Source organism: Lynx rufus, unplaced genomic scaffold (assembly GCF_022079265.1).
Source record: "Lynx rufus isolate CCGP_SWC_20201006 ecotype Redwood Valley unplaced genomic scaffold, mLynRuf1.p SCAF_2, whole genome shotgun sequence".
Taxonomy (NCBI): domain Eukaryota; kingdom Metazoa; phylum Chordata; class Mammalia; order Carnivora; family Felidae; genus Lynx; species Lynx rufus.
The window spans coordinates 137,687,598-137,702,807 of record NW_025814834.1 but is presented as its reverse complement, the minus strand read 5'-3'; positions in this window follow the sequence as shown (position 1 = coordinate 137,702,807).

Genomic DNA, 15,210 nt, shown 5'->3' with positions numbered 1-15,210 from the left:
TCCTTGATAATTTTAATGCCCTATTTATCAAATATTAAATTTCAAATATACATGGATATATTTTACACATGGACCCTGTATTATGGTCCTTCATTTATTTGTTTTATTCCTACACTGATATCTGCTTGTTTTAACATATAGTAGTATATTTCAGGTGTGTGCTAGTATTCTGTTTATTTACCCCTCTGTTTGAACTTTAGAATCAGCCTGAAGTTCCATAAAATCCCCATTACTGTTTCCACTTAGTTTATTATTTAATTCAGGAACAAGGTACATCTATATAACATTTAGTCTTCCCGTTCAGAAACACAGGAAATGTCTACATTTACTCTGCTCGGTTTTATGTTTAACAGTAAAGTCACATTTTATTCCCTGCTCAGAAAAATTGCAGAATTTTATAGTTTTTGTGCTATTGTATGTGGAATATTTTTTCAGTTTTTTTCTGTTTCCTTCTTGTAATTAATGCTGCTAATGCTAGCATATTTATCTAGCATTTAACCCCCTACCTGCACTATTGTATTAGTTCTATTGGCTTTTTGGTTCTTTAATATATATTTAAAGACTTACTAATATATGTTTTCATTTTCTACCCACATATCTTATAAATCTCATAAATACAGTTTTGTACACTTTGGGGAATAATCTAAATATGTACCAAATCTTTGGGAGAGACAATAAATGTATATGAGTCTGTACATTTCTGTCCCAGTTAATGCATTAATACCTAGAGACAGAGTGCAGACTCTAAGTCCACAAAATAACATATTAATATTTTTAAACAAAAATTATCAACTTCAACTTTTCCTTGATTTAAGATGTATTATAAATTTTCACATGATATAATCTTCATTGAATTATGAGCTCCTTAAGTTCCGTAGGTCCACCTTATTCAAAATATCTTTCAGTCACCAGGCCCACCCAGTGAACTCATTCTGTGTTGTTGGATCAATCAATCAATCCTTAACACCCTAATAACTTTTAGTGAACAAAGAAAAGCTACAGCTTGATTGAAACCTATGAAATTTTCTCTGCTTTGAAAATATTGTAATTTTATACCATATTTGGTCTCATTCCTAAATGCTTTTTATTTGTAAAAATGATTGTGCATTCAACAGAAAAAGGGGCTCTTTTCAGTTTAATCAGAACCTGCAGGTATCTTGCACATAAAGGCACAAAAAGATAAAAAAAAACATTATGCTCAAAAATGTCTATTTTTCCAGAAAAGAATATTTGAAATGAAATACTAATATCGTCTGAATACTTGTCAAGTTTTCCTTTTCTTCTAGAATTTGATTGTGACTAACATTAGCATTGTACTTTCTGGGTGGTTTTCATGACACAAATCAGTAAGTTGTATTGTCTGTGCCCTTTTAATATAGCAAATATAAGTTAGATATTCCTGACAGTGTGTTAGGATAGACACATATAAATTACTCCTAAAAGTTCAGATTCACACGAATCACTTCTTTTGAGGTTTCTTCAGAGAATGATTGCAATCACATAAAGAAGGTTCAAGAAAGTAACTTCATTTTATTGCATTCAGGACAATGTTCCATTGATGAATGGATTTTGCATTCATTGCAGGGGAGATTGTGTAATGAAATGTATGTCAGACATTTAATGTCTGTCAGACTATTCATTTCCTTCGTATTTAAAAGCATAAGCTGACCTTATCAGATACCTAATAAGTGAAGTAATTATACCTTGTACTAAACAAAGTATCTTTCATTATAACAAAAATGAGATTTGGTTACATCATAAAGATATTATTTTTGATGTTCAGTAGTTTATGCTTAAATATATATTTCTGGTGCTAAAGAAACTCAGCCATTTATTCAAACAATAATATTTGGAATGCCTACAGCAGTGTTTTTAAAATATATAGTTGTTGGAAGTATGGCAAAGAAAACACAGTATCAATAATCAAATATTAGCAATGCTGTCCATTTCTTGATCTGTTCAGACAAGTGGTAGATAGCTACAGCAGAATATATTCCATTTATTTCCATACAAATAGTATTTCATTTGAAAATTATCAGAAGAGCAATGACTAAAAGAATGGGTTGTGGTTGTGCTGCAAAGCAGACCTTCATATCCGTGAGGAAATAAGTAGTTCTAGAAACTAGAAATCACAAGACATATCCCTACCGTAAATTAGATGATTTCCCTAGTGCTCTAGTTATGTAAATGTTATCTGTGATGCCATATTTGCAATGTTGTCAACTTCTAGGTAGATCAAAAGGCTCCCATTTACTTTCTCTCCAGTTTGCTTTTTGACTGGCTGCACCCTGCTCCTTGGTCTGTGCATATGCCAGTAAGAGTGGCCTTTTGGTAACTATGCATTGCTAGGACTTCTTTTAATGATTGACATACTCTTCTCTGTACATGGTCCAGCCCTTTATCTCTCTGAGCATTTTAGAGTACAGAAATATTACCTTCTCAGTGAAAACAACAGCATTTTCACTGGACCAAAAGTATGTCGTGTACTATGGGAACCCTCTTTAAAGTGAGGTTGTATTTAATATTAAACTATTTGCTTCCCATAAGGCTTAGAAGTCATAGAAAGCTTAGGACATCTTTCTTGAATAGACTTTATATGCCTTATCCTATTTGTGTCTGTCCTAAGGCCAAACTTCTGTTCCACGATTTGTATTCCACTCATAGTCTTGGTTCTCTTCACCCTCCTCAGGTAGTGTTCCCCTACAGGATAGCTTTCCCATCTTGACCATCAGAATCCATCCTATTATACAGATGCCTTTGACCTCTTAGATGTCTGAGTAGAAAGTACAGAAGAGAAGTTACAATGTCAGTCTCCGCGCTTCACTCTGACACATACAATTTGCCATCATGTTTCTCCCTGCTCTGCATTATTTATTTCCATGACAGTACCGCCTTCTCAATCACCCAGGCTCTTTGTAGTTTGGGTCCCCTGACCACTATTTTCTCTCAAGATGTTCCCAGTTTCTCTAAAAGAGAAGTCTCCTGGCTCTGTCTTGGAACACTGGATTCTGCTCCTGCCAACGTGTGGACCCAACTAGGTTTGCTAAGCATATATTCCAGATCCCAATTTCCCTATAGAATAGAACATTGATTAAATAATCTGAACTTTGATGCATTCTAAGTTCTATTTTGAATCTCATCACATGGCTCATACATCTCTGCTTTTTAAGATTTACTTTCAGACCTATGAATTACTTTTATTCTCCCACCCTCAATTTCCAAAGTATTTTTCCATTTCTTTTTCTATTTACTTTATATCATCAAGAATTTACTGGGCAGCTCATGTACCTGGAATGTACTTAATACAAAGACATGGGCTCTGGCCCAAGAAGCTAACTTTTCAAAATTTGTCTTTCCTTCAAAGCACTCTGAAGTCCAATTTATGCAGGTTTAAAGAATCAGAATGACAGAAAAGGAAATGGAGAGATGTGAACCAATAATTTTTGTTTTGTTTTTTAATGTTTATCTTTATTTTTGAGACAGAGAGAGACAAAGCATGATGGGGGAGAGTCATAAAGAGGGAGACACAGAATCAGACACAGGCTTCAGGCTCTGAGCTGTCAGCACGGAGCCCGATGCAGGGTTCGAACTCATCAACTGCGAGATCATGACCTGAGCTGAAGTCGGACGCTCAACCGACTGAGCCACCCAGGTGCCCCGAACTTTTAGTTTTTTAAGTATGACTATCATATACTTGAGACTGGTAAACATTCAAGTTCCTAGAAGAGTTTTTGAATATGCTATTCTTAGATTCCATGAAAGAAGCAGAATTTAAATACAAACTTTATCTATAGATATAATATCTAAAATGGTATCTGATTTTACTTAAATTTGACCACTGCTAATCTGAGTCAGCATATTGTATAAGCTTCTGAGAGCACAGAGATAAATTATATATAAGGGAAAATTAGAAACTGCTTACATCAGAAAGTTCCAGTAATAATAACAATTTGTAAAAACCATGGGAGAATCTAAAACAATACAAATTACAACAAAAAGAAAATATGGGAATCTTACCAGGAAAGAGGTATAAGCAAACAAAATAAAGGAAATCTGTTCCCAACCCTTATCAGATTGGAGGTAGGAGACAATCTTAAATTACAGTGTGGCACTATTGATTGTGGCTGCTTGAGAAATTTTCATCTGCACAATGAGAGAATTTAAAATAAAGGATAATTGCATATCCTTCCAAAACTGAAGCACTTTTTAAAAAAAGAGCTTCACGTGTCTCATGATATTTTTATAAGAATTTTAACAGAAAGTTCTCTGTCCTGAGTTTTATATTCATTTTCTACTGAAAAGGAAAACTTTCCTAACAAAGGGCTTGAGGGAGAATGGAGACAAACTTCTCTGACCCCACAATTGTAACCAGGGGTCCCCAAGTTGTGATATAATTATAGGGAAGCCTTTGGTAGGAGTCCACTAAGAAGCAAGGAAAAAGCATTAGCGGATGCTTTGAACTAAGGGAACTTCTCCATAGCCTTTATAGACCCTTAAGCATAATGAATGCCTGATATTTGCTTAGCTAGTTTATTATACACTTTCCTAGTTTTCCTAGTGTGTTTTTATGCACAGATCTATTTCATTGATCCTCTCAATAGGTTTGTGGGAAGGAAAATATTCACTACTTTTTTTGTCCATCCACTTTTTTCTTTTAATTTTGTAAAATTCCTGTGTAATTAACATACAGTGTTTGTATTAGTTTCAGGTGTACAATATAGTGATTCAAGAATCCTACACATTACTCAGTGCTCATCATTAGTGGATTCTTAATGCACTTCACCTATTTCACCCATCCCCCCATCCACATCCCCTCTGGTAACCATCAGTTTGTTCTCAATAATTAAGAGTCTGGTTTTTTGTTTGTCTCTTTTTTTTTCCTTGTTAATTTGTTCTGTTTCTTAAATTCCACAAATGAGTGAAATCATATATTTATCCTTCTTCCACTGATTTATTTGACTTAGCATTACGCCCTCTAAACTTCTATGTCATTATAAATGGCAAGATTTCACTCTTTTTTTATGGATGAGTAATGTACACACAGTGTGTGTGTGTGTGTGTGTGTACCATCACATCTTCTTTATCCATTCATCAGTCGATGGCTGCTTCCATAATTTGGCTGTTGTAAATAATGCTGCAATAAAGATAGGGGTGCATATATCTTTTTGAATTAGTATTGTCATATTCTCTGGGTAAACACCCAGCAGTAGAATTACTGGATTATACGGTATTCTATTTTTAATTTTTTGAAGAACCCCCATACTCTTTTCCACAGTGGCTGCAGTTTGCATTCCAACAGTGCACGAGACTTCCTTTTTTTCCACATCCTCACCAACACTTGTTGTTTCTAGTGTTTGTCATTTTAGACATTTTGATAGGCGTGTGCTGATATCTCATTGTGGTTTCGATTTGCGTTTCCCTAATGATGAGTGATGTTGATCATTTTTTCATGTGTCTGTTGGCCATCTGTTTGTCTTCTTTGGAGAAATGTCTGTTCATGCCTTCTGCCCATTTCTTAATTAAATTATTTTTTTGTATGTTGTTTTGTATAAATTCCTTATATATTTTGGATAGTAACCCCTTATCAGATATATCATTTGGAAATATCTTCTCCCAGTCATTAGGTTGTATTTTTTGTTTTGTTGATTATTTCCCTCGCTGTGCAGAAACTTTTTATTTTTATGTAGTCCCAATAGTTTATTTTTTCTTTGTTTCCCTTGCCTGAGGAGATACATCTAGAAAAATGTTGGTACAGCCAATGTCAGAGAAATTACTCCCTTGCTCTTTTGTAGGATTTTCACAGTCTCAGGGCTCACATTTAAATCTTTAATCCGAGGATTCTGGGAAGATGGCGGCGTAGGAGGACGCTGGGCTCACCGCGCGTCCTGCTGATCACTTAGATTCCACCTACACCTGCCTAAATAACCCAGAAAACCGCCAGAGGATTAGCAGAACGGAGTCACCAGACCCAAGTGCAGACGAGAGGCCCACGGAAGAGGGTAGGAAGGGCGGCGAGGTGGTGCGCGCTCCACGGACTGGCGGGAGGGAGCCGGGGCGGAGGGGCGGCTCGTCAGCCAAGCAGAGCCCCCGAGTCCGGCTTGCAAAAGCGGAGGGGCCTGACGGACTGTGTTCCGACAGCAAGCACGACTTAGCGTCTGGGAGGTCATAAGTTAACAGCTCTGCTCAGAAAGCGGGAAGGCTGGAGGACAAAGGGAGGGTGAGCTGCGGAGCCCCCGGACGACAGAGCTCAGTTTGGCGGGGAACAAAGGCGCTCGCCAGCGCCATCTCCCCCGCCCATCCCCCAGCCAAAATCCCAAAGGGAACCGGTTCCGGCCAGGGAAATTGCTCGCTCCGCGCAAACACCCAACTCTGTGCTTCTGCGGAGCCAGACCTCCGGCAGCGGATCTGACTCCCTCCGGCTGCCACAGGGCCCCTCCTGAAGTGGATCACCTAAGGAGAAGCGAGCTAAGCCTGCCCCCCCTGCCGCCGTGCACCTTGCCTTCCCACCCCAGCTAATACGCCAGATCCCCAGCATCACAAGCCTGGCAGTGTGCAAGTAGCCCAGACGGGCCACGCCACCCCACAGTGAATCCCGCCCCTAGGAGAGGGGAAGAGAAGGCACACACCAGTCTGACTGTGGCCCCAGCGGTGGGCTGGGGGCAGACATCAGGTCGGACTGCGGCCCCGCCCACCAACTCCAGTTATACACCACAGCACAGGGGAAGTGCCCTGCAGGTCCTCACCACACCAGAGACTATCCAAAATGACCAAGCGGAAGAATTCCCCTCAGAAGAATCTCCAGGAAATAACAACAGCTAATGAGCTAATCAAAAAGGATTTAAATAATATAACAGAAAGTGAATTTAGAATAATAGTCATAAAATTAATCGCTGGGCTGGAAAACAGCATACAGGACAGCAGAGAATCTCTTGCTACAGAGATCAAGGGACTAAGGAGCAGTCACGAGGAGCTGAAAAACGCTTTAAAGGAAATGGAAAACAAAATGCAAACCACCACGGCTCGGATGGAAGAGGCAGAGGAGAGAATAGGTGAACTAGAAGATAAAGTTATGGAAAAAGAGGAAGCTGAGAAAAAGAGAGATAAAAAAATCCAGGAGTATGAGGGGAAAATTAGAGAACTAAGTGATACACTAAAAAGAAATAATATACGCATAATTGGTATCCCAGAGGAGGAAGAGAGAGGGAAAGGTGCTGAAGGGGTACTTGAAGAAATCATAGCTGAGAACTTCCCTGAACTGGGGAAGGAAAAAGGCATTGAAATCCAAGAGGCACAGAGAACTCCCTTCAGACGTAACTTGAATCGACCTTCTGCACGACATATCATAGTGAAACTGGCAAAATACAAGGATAAAGAGAAAATTCTGAAAGCAGCAAGGGGTAAACGTGCCCTCACATATAAAGGGAGACCTATAAGACTCGTGACTGATCTCTCTTTTGAAACTTGGCAGGCCAGAAAGAATTGGCACGAGATTTTCAGTGTGCTAGACAGAAAAAATATGCAGCGGAGAATCCTTTATCCAGCAAGTCTGTCATTTAGAATAGAAGGAGAGATAAAGGTCTTCCCAAACAAACAAAAACTGAAGGAATTTGTCACCACTAAACCAGCCCTACAAGAGATCCTAAGGGGGACCCTGTGAGACAAAGTACCAGAGACATCACTACAAGCATAAAACATACAGACATCACAATGACTCTAAACCCGTATCTTTCTATAATAACACTGAATGTAAATGGATTAAATGCGCCAACCAAAAGACATAGGGTATCAGAATGGATAAAAAAACAAGACCCATCTATTTGCTGTCTACAAGAGACTCATTTTAGACCTGAGGACACCTTTAGATTCAGAGTGAGGGGATGGAGAACTATTTATCATGCTACTGGAAGCCAAAAGAAAGCTGGAGTAGCCATACTTCTATCAGACAAACTAGACTTTAAATTAAAGGCTGTAACAAGAGATGAAGAAGGACATTATATAATAGTTACAGGGTCTATCCAGCAGGAAGAGCTAACAATTATAAATGTCTATGCGCCGAATACGGGAGCCCCCAAATATATAAAACAATTACTCATAAACAGAAGCAACCTTATTGATAAGAATGTGGTAATTGCTGGGGACTTTAACACCCCACTTACAGAAATGGATAGATCATCTAGACACACGGTCAATAAAGAAACAAGGGCCCTGATTGAGACACTGGATCAGATGGACTTGACAGATCTATTTAGAACTCTGCATCCCAAAGCAACAGAATATACTTTCTTCTCGAGTGCACATGGAACATTCTCCAAGATAGATCATATACTGGGTCACAAAACAGCCCTTCATAAGTTTACAAGAATTGAAATTATACCATGCATACTTTCAGACCACAATGCTATGAAGCTTGAAATCAACCACAGGAAAAAGTCTGGAAAACCTCCAAAAGCATGGAGGTTAAAGAACACCCTACTCACGAATGAGTGGGTCAACCAGGCAATTAGAGAAGAAATCAAAAAATATATGGAAACAAACGAAAATGAAAATACAACAATCCAAACGCTTTGGGACGCAGCGAAGGCAGTCCTGAGAGGAAAGTACATTGCAATCCAGGCCTATCTCAAGAAACAAGAAAAATCCCAAATACAAAATCTAACAGCACACCTAAAGGAAATAGAAGCAGAACAGCAAAGACAGCCTAAACCCAGCAGAAGAAGAGAAATAATAAAGATCAGAGCAGAAATAAACAATATAGAATCTAAAAAAACTGTAGAGCAGATCAACGAAACCAAGAGTTGGTTTTTTGAAAAAATAAACAAAATTGACAAACCTCTAGCCAGGCTTCTCAAAAAGAAAAGGGAGATGACCCAAATAGATAAAATCATGAATGAAAATGGAATTATTACAACCAATCCCTCAGAGATACAAACAATTATCAGGGAATACTATGAAAAATTATATGCCAACAAATTGGACAACCTGGAAGAAATGGACAATTTCCTGAACACCCACACTCTTCCAAAACTCAATCAGGAGGAAATAGAAAGCTTGAACAGACCCATAACCAGCGAAGAAATTGAATCGGTTATCAAAAATCTCCCAACAAATAAAAGTCCAGGACCAGATGGCTTCCCAGGGGAGTTCTACCAGACGTTTAAAGCAGAGATAATACCTATCCTTCTCAAGCTATTCCAAGAAATAGAAAGGGAAGGAAAACTTCCAGACTCATTCTATGAAGCCAGTATTACTTTGATTCCTAAACCAGACAGAGACCCAGTAAAAAAAGAGAACTACAGGCCAATATCCCTGATGAATATGGATGCAAAAATTCTCAATAAAATACTAGCAAATCGAATTCAACAGCATATAAAAAGAATTATTCACCATGATCAAGTGGGATTCATTCCTGGGATGCAGGGCTGGTTCAACATTCGCAAATCAATCAACGTGATACATTACATTAACAAAAAAAAAGAGAAGAACCATATGATCCTGTCAATCGATGCCGAAAAGGCCTTTGACAAAATCCAGCACCCTTTCTTAATAAAAACCCTTGAGAAAGTCGGGATAGAAGGAACATACTTATTTTTTTTTATATGAAGTTTATTGACAAATTGGTTTCCATACAACACCCAGTGCTCATCCCAAAAGGTGCCCTCCTCAATACCCATCACCCACCCGCCCCTCCCTCCCACCCCCCATCAACCCTCAGTTTGTTCTCAGTTTTTAACAGTCTCTTATGCTTTGGCTCTCTCCCACTCTAACCTCTTTTTTTTTTTTCCTTCCCCTCCCCCATGGGTTTAGAAGGAACATACTTAAAGATCATAAAAGCCATTTATGAAAAGCCCACAGCTAACATCATCCTCAACGGGGAAAAACTGAGAGCTTTTTCCCTGAGATCAGGAACACGACAGGGATGCCCACTCTCACCGCTGTTGTTTAACATAGTGCTGGAAGTTCTAGCATCAGCAATCAGACAACAAAAGGAAATCAAAGGCATCAAAATTGGCAAAGATGAAGTCAAGCTTTCGCTTTTTGCAGATGACATGATATTATACATGGAAAATCCGATAGACTCCACCAAAAGTCTGCTAGAACTGATACATGAATTCAGCAAAGTCGCAGGATACAAAATCAATGTACAGAAATCAGTTGCATTCTTATACACTAACAATGAAGCAACAGAAAGACAAATAAAGAAACTGATCCCATTCACAATTGCACCAAGAAGCATAAAATACCTAGGAATAAATCTAACCAAAGGTGTAAAGGATCTGTATGCTGAAAACTATAGAAAGCTTATGAAGGTAATTGAAGAAGATTTAAAGAAATGGAAAGACATTCCCTGCTCATGGATTGGAAAAATAAATATTGTCAAAATGTCAATACTACCCAAAGCTATCTACACATTCAATGCAATCCCAATCAAAATTGCACCAGCATTCTTCTCGAAACTAGAACAAGCAATCCTAAAATTCATATGGAACCACAAAAGGCCCGAATAGCCAAAGGAATTTTGAAGAAGAAGACCAAAGCAGGAGGCATCACAATCCCAGACTTTAGCCTCTACTACAAAGCTGTCATCATCAAGACAGCATGGTATTGGCACAAAAACAGACACACAGACCAATGGAATAGAATAGAAACCCCAGAACTAGACCCACAAACGTATGGCCAGCTCATCTTTGACAAAGCAGGAAAGAACATCCAATGGAAAAAAGACAGCCTCTTTAACAAATGGTGCTGGGAGAACTGGACAGCAACATGCAGAAGGTTGAAACTAGACCACTTTCTCACACCATTCACAAAAATAAACTCAAAATGGATAAAGGACCTAAATGTGAGACAGGAAACCATCAAAACCTTAGAGGAGAAAGCAGGAAAAGACCTCTCTGACCTCAGCCGTAGCAACCTCTTACTCGACACATCCCCAAAGGCAAGGGAATTAAAAGCAAAAGTGAATTACTGGGACCTTAGGAAGATAAAAAGCTTCTGCACAGCCAAGGAAACAACCAACAAAACTAAAAGGCAACCAACGGAATGGGAAAAGATATTTGCAAATGACATATCGGACAAAGGGCTAGTATCTAAAATCTATAAAGAGCTCACCAAACTCCACACCCGAAAAACAAATAACCCAGTGAAGAAATGGGCAGAAAACATGAATAGACACTTCTCTAAAGAAGACATCCGGATGGCCAACAGGCACATGAAAAGATGTTCAGCGTCGCTCCTTATCAGGGAAATACAAATCAAAACCACACTCAGGTATCACCTCACGCCAGTCAGAGTGGCCAAAATGAACAAATCAGGAGACTATAGATGCTGGAGAGGATGTGGAGAAACAGGAACCCTCTTGCACTGTTGGTGGGAATGCAAATTGGTGCAGCCGCTCTGGAAAGCAGTGTGGAGGTTCCTCAGAAAATTAAAAATAGACCTACCCTATGACCCAGCAATAGCACTGCTAGGAATTTACCCAAGGGATACAGGAGTACTGATGCATAGGGGCACTTGTACCCCAATGTTCATAGCAGCACTCTCAACAATAGCCAAATTATGGAAAGAGCCTAAATGTCCATCAACTGATGAATGGATAAAGAAATTGTGGTTTATATACACAATGGAATACTACGTGGCAATGAGAAAAAATGAAATATGGCCTTTTGTAGCAACGTGGATGGAACTGGAGAGTGTGATGCTAAGTGAAATAAGCCATACAGAGAAAGACAGATACCATATGGTTTCACTCTTATGTGGATCCTGAGAAACTTAACAGGAACCCATGAGGGAGGGAAAGGAAAAAAAAAAAAAGAGAGGTTAGAGTGGGAGAGAGCCAAAGCATAAGAGACTGTTAAAAACTGAGAACAAACTGAGGGTTGATGGGGGGTGGGAGGGAGGGGCGGGTGGGTGATGGGTATTGAGGAGGGCACCTTTTGGGATGAGCACTGGGTGTTGTATGGAAACCAATTTGTCAATAAATTTCATATATAAAAAAAATAAATCTTTAATCCATTTTGAGTTTATTTTTGTGTGTGGTGTAAGAAAGTGGTCCAGTTTCATTCTTTTTGCACATAGCTGTGTAGTTTTCCTAACACCTTTTATTGAGGAGATGGTATTTTCCCCATTGGATATTCTTTCCTGCTTTGTCATAGATTAATTGACCATATAATTGTGGATTTATTTCTGGGCTCTCTATTCTGTCTATTGATCTATGTGTCTGTTTTTGTGCCAGTACCATACTGCTTTGATTGCTACAGATTTGTAGTATATCTTGAAATCTGGGATTGTGATACTTCTATTTTTGTTCTTCTTTTTCAAGATTGCTTTGGCTATTCAGGGTCTTTTGTGGTTACAGACAAATTTCAAGTATGTTTGTTCTAGTTCTGTGAAAATGCTATTGCTATTTTGGTAGGGAGTTCATTGAACCTGTGGATTGCTTTTGGTAATTTGGACATTTTAACAATATTTGTTCTTCCAATCCATAAGCCTATTCTCTCATCTTTTCTATTTGTGTCATCTTTAGTTTCTTTCAACAATATCTTATAGTTTTCAGAGTATAGGTCTTTCACCTCCGTGATTAAGTTTTTTCCTAGGTATTATATTATATTTGGGGCATTTGTAAATGAGACTGTTTTCAAAATTTCTCTCACTACTACTTCATTATTAATGTATAGAAATACAACATACTTCTGTATATTGATTTTGAATCCTACAACCTTACTGAATTCATTTATCATTTCTATTAGTTTTTTGGTGGTGTCTTTAGAGTTTTCTATATGTAGTATAATGTCATCTGCAAATAGTCAATGTTTTACCTCTTCCTTACAAATTTGGATGCCTTTTATTTCTTTTTCTTGTCTAATTGCTGTGGCTAAGACTTCCAATATTATGTTGAAAAGAGTGGTGAGAGTGGTCATTCTTGTCTTTTTCCTGATCTTAGGGGAAAAACTCTTGGTTGTTTACTATTGAGTATGACATTAGCTGAAGGTTTTTCTTATATGGTCTTTATTATGTTGAGGTATCTTCCCTCTAAACCTACTTTGTTGAGGGTTTTTATCATGAATGGATGTTTTACTTTGTCAAATGCTTTTTCTGCATCTATTGGAATGATCCTATGGTTTTTATTCTTCTCTTGTTGATGCAATGCATCACATTGATTTGTGAATATAGAATCACCCTTGCATCCCAGGAATAAATCCCACTTGCTCATGGTGAATGATTTTTTTAACATATTGTTAGATCTCGAGTGCTAATATTTGTTGAGGGTTTTTGCATCTATGTTCATCAGAGATACTAGACTGTAGTTCTCTTTTTATGTCATGTATTTACCAGGTTTTGGTATCAGAGTAATGCTGGCCTCACAGAATGAATTTGGAAGCTTTCCTTTGTCTTTTATTTTTATTTTTTTGGAATAGTTTGAGAAGAATAGGCATTAACTCTCCTTTTTTTGTTTTTGTTTTTGTTTTTATTTAGAGAGACAGAGACAGAGTGAATGAACAGGTAGAGAGGCAAAGGCAGAGAGAGAGAGAGAGAGAGAGAGAGAGAGAGAGAGAGAGAGAATCTCAAGCAGGCTCCACACTCAGTGGAGCCTGATGAGGGGCTCAATCCCACAACCCTGGGATCATAACCTGAGTCAGAATCAAGACTGAGACGCTTAACTGACGGAGTCACCCAGGCACCCTAACTTTTTAAATGTTTGGTGGAATTCACCTGTCAAGGCATCTGGTCCTGGACTTTTGTTTGTTGGAAGTTTATTGATTACTAATTAAATTTCATTGTTGGTAATCAGTCTGTTCAAATTTTCTATTTCTTCCTGCTTCAGTTTTGGTAAGTTATATGTTTCTAATAATTTATACATTTTTTTCTAGGTTGTCCAATTTGTTAGCATATAATTTTTCATTATATTTTCTTATAATCCTTTGTATTTCTGTAGTGTCGATTGTTATGTCTCCTCTTTCATTTATGATTTTGTTTATTTGAGTCTTCTCCTTTTTTAAATAAGTCTGGCTAAAGGTTTATCAATTTTGTTAATCTTTTCAAAGAACCAGCTCCTGGTTGCTTTGATCTGTTCTATTGTGGTTTTGTTTTGTTTTGTTTTAGTTTCTATGTCATTTATTTCTGTTCTAATCTTATTTCCTTCCTTCTACTAGTTTTGAGTTTTGTTTGTTATTCTTTTTCTGGCTTCTTTAGGTGTAAGTTTAGATTGTTTATTTGAGATGTTTCCTGCTTATTGAGGTAGACCTGTATCACTATAAATTTCCCTCTTAGAATAGCTTTTGCTGCATCCCAAAGACTTTTTTTTAATGAAATTTATTGCCAAATTGGTTTCCATACAACACCCAGTGCTCATCCCAAAAGGTGCCCTCCTCAATGCCCATCACCCACTTTCCCCTCCCTCCCACCCCCATCAACCCTCAGTTTATTCTCAGTTTTTAAGAGTCTCTTATGGTTGGCCTCCCTCCCTCTCTAACTTTTTTTTCCTTCCCCTCCCCCATGGTCTTCTGTTAAGTTTCTCAGGATCCACATAAGAGTGAAAACATACGATATCTGTCTTTCTCTGTAGGACTTATTTCACTTAGCATCGCACTCTCCAGTTCCATCCATATTGCTACAAAAGGCCATATTTCATTTTTTCTCATTGCCACGTAGTATTCCATTGTGTATATAAACCACAATTTCTTTATCCATTCATCAGTTGATGGACATTTAGGCTCTTTCCACAGTTTGGCTATTGTTGAAAGTGCTGCTATAAACATTCGGGGTAGAAGTGTCCCTATGCATCAGCACTCCTGTATCCCTTGGGTAAATTCCTATCAGTGCTATTGCTGGGTCATAGGTTAGATCTATTTGTAATTTTTTGAGGAACCTCCACACTGTTTTCCAGAGTGGCTTCACCAGTTTGCATTCCCACCAACAGTGCAAGAGGGTTCCCGTTTCTCCACATCCTCACCAGCATCTATAGTCTCCTGATTTGTTCATTTTAGCCACTCTGACTGGTGTGAGGTTGTATCTCAGTGTGGTTTCAATTTATATTTCTCTGATGAGGAGTAACATTGAGCATCTTTTCATGTGCCTGTTGGCCATCTGAATGTCTTCTTTTGAGAAGTGTCTATTCATGTCTTCTGCCCATTTCTTCACTGGATCATTTGTTTTTCAGGTGTGGAGTCTGGTGAGTTCTTTATAGATTTTGGATACTAGCCCTTTGTCTGA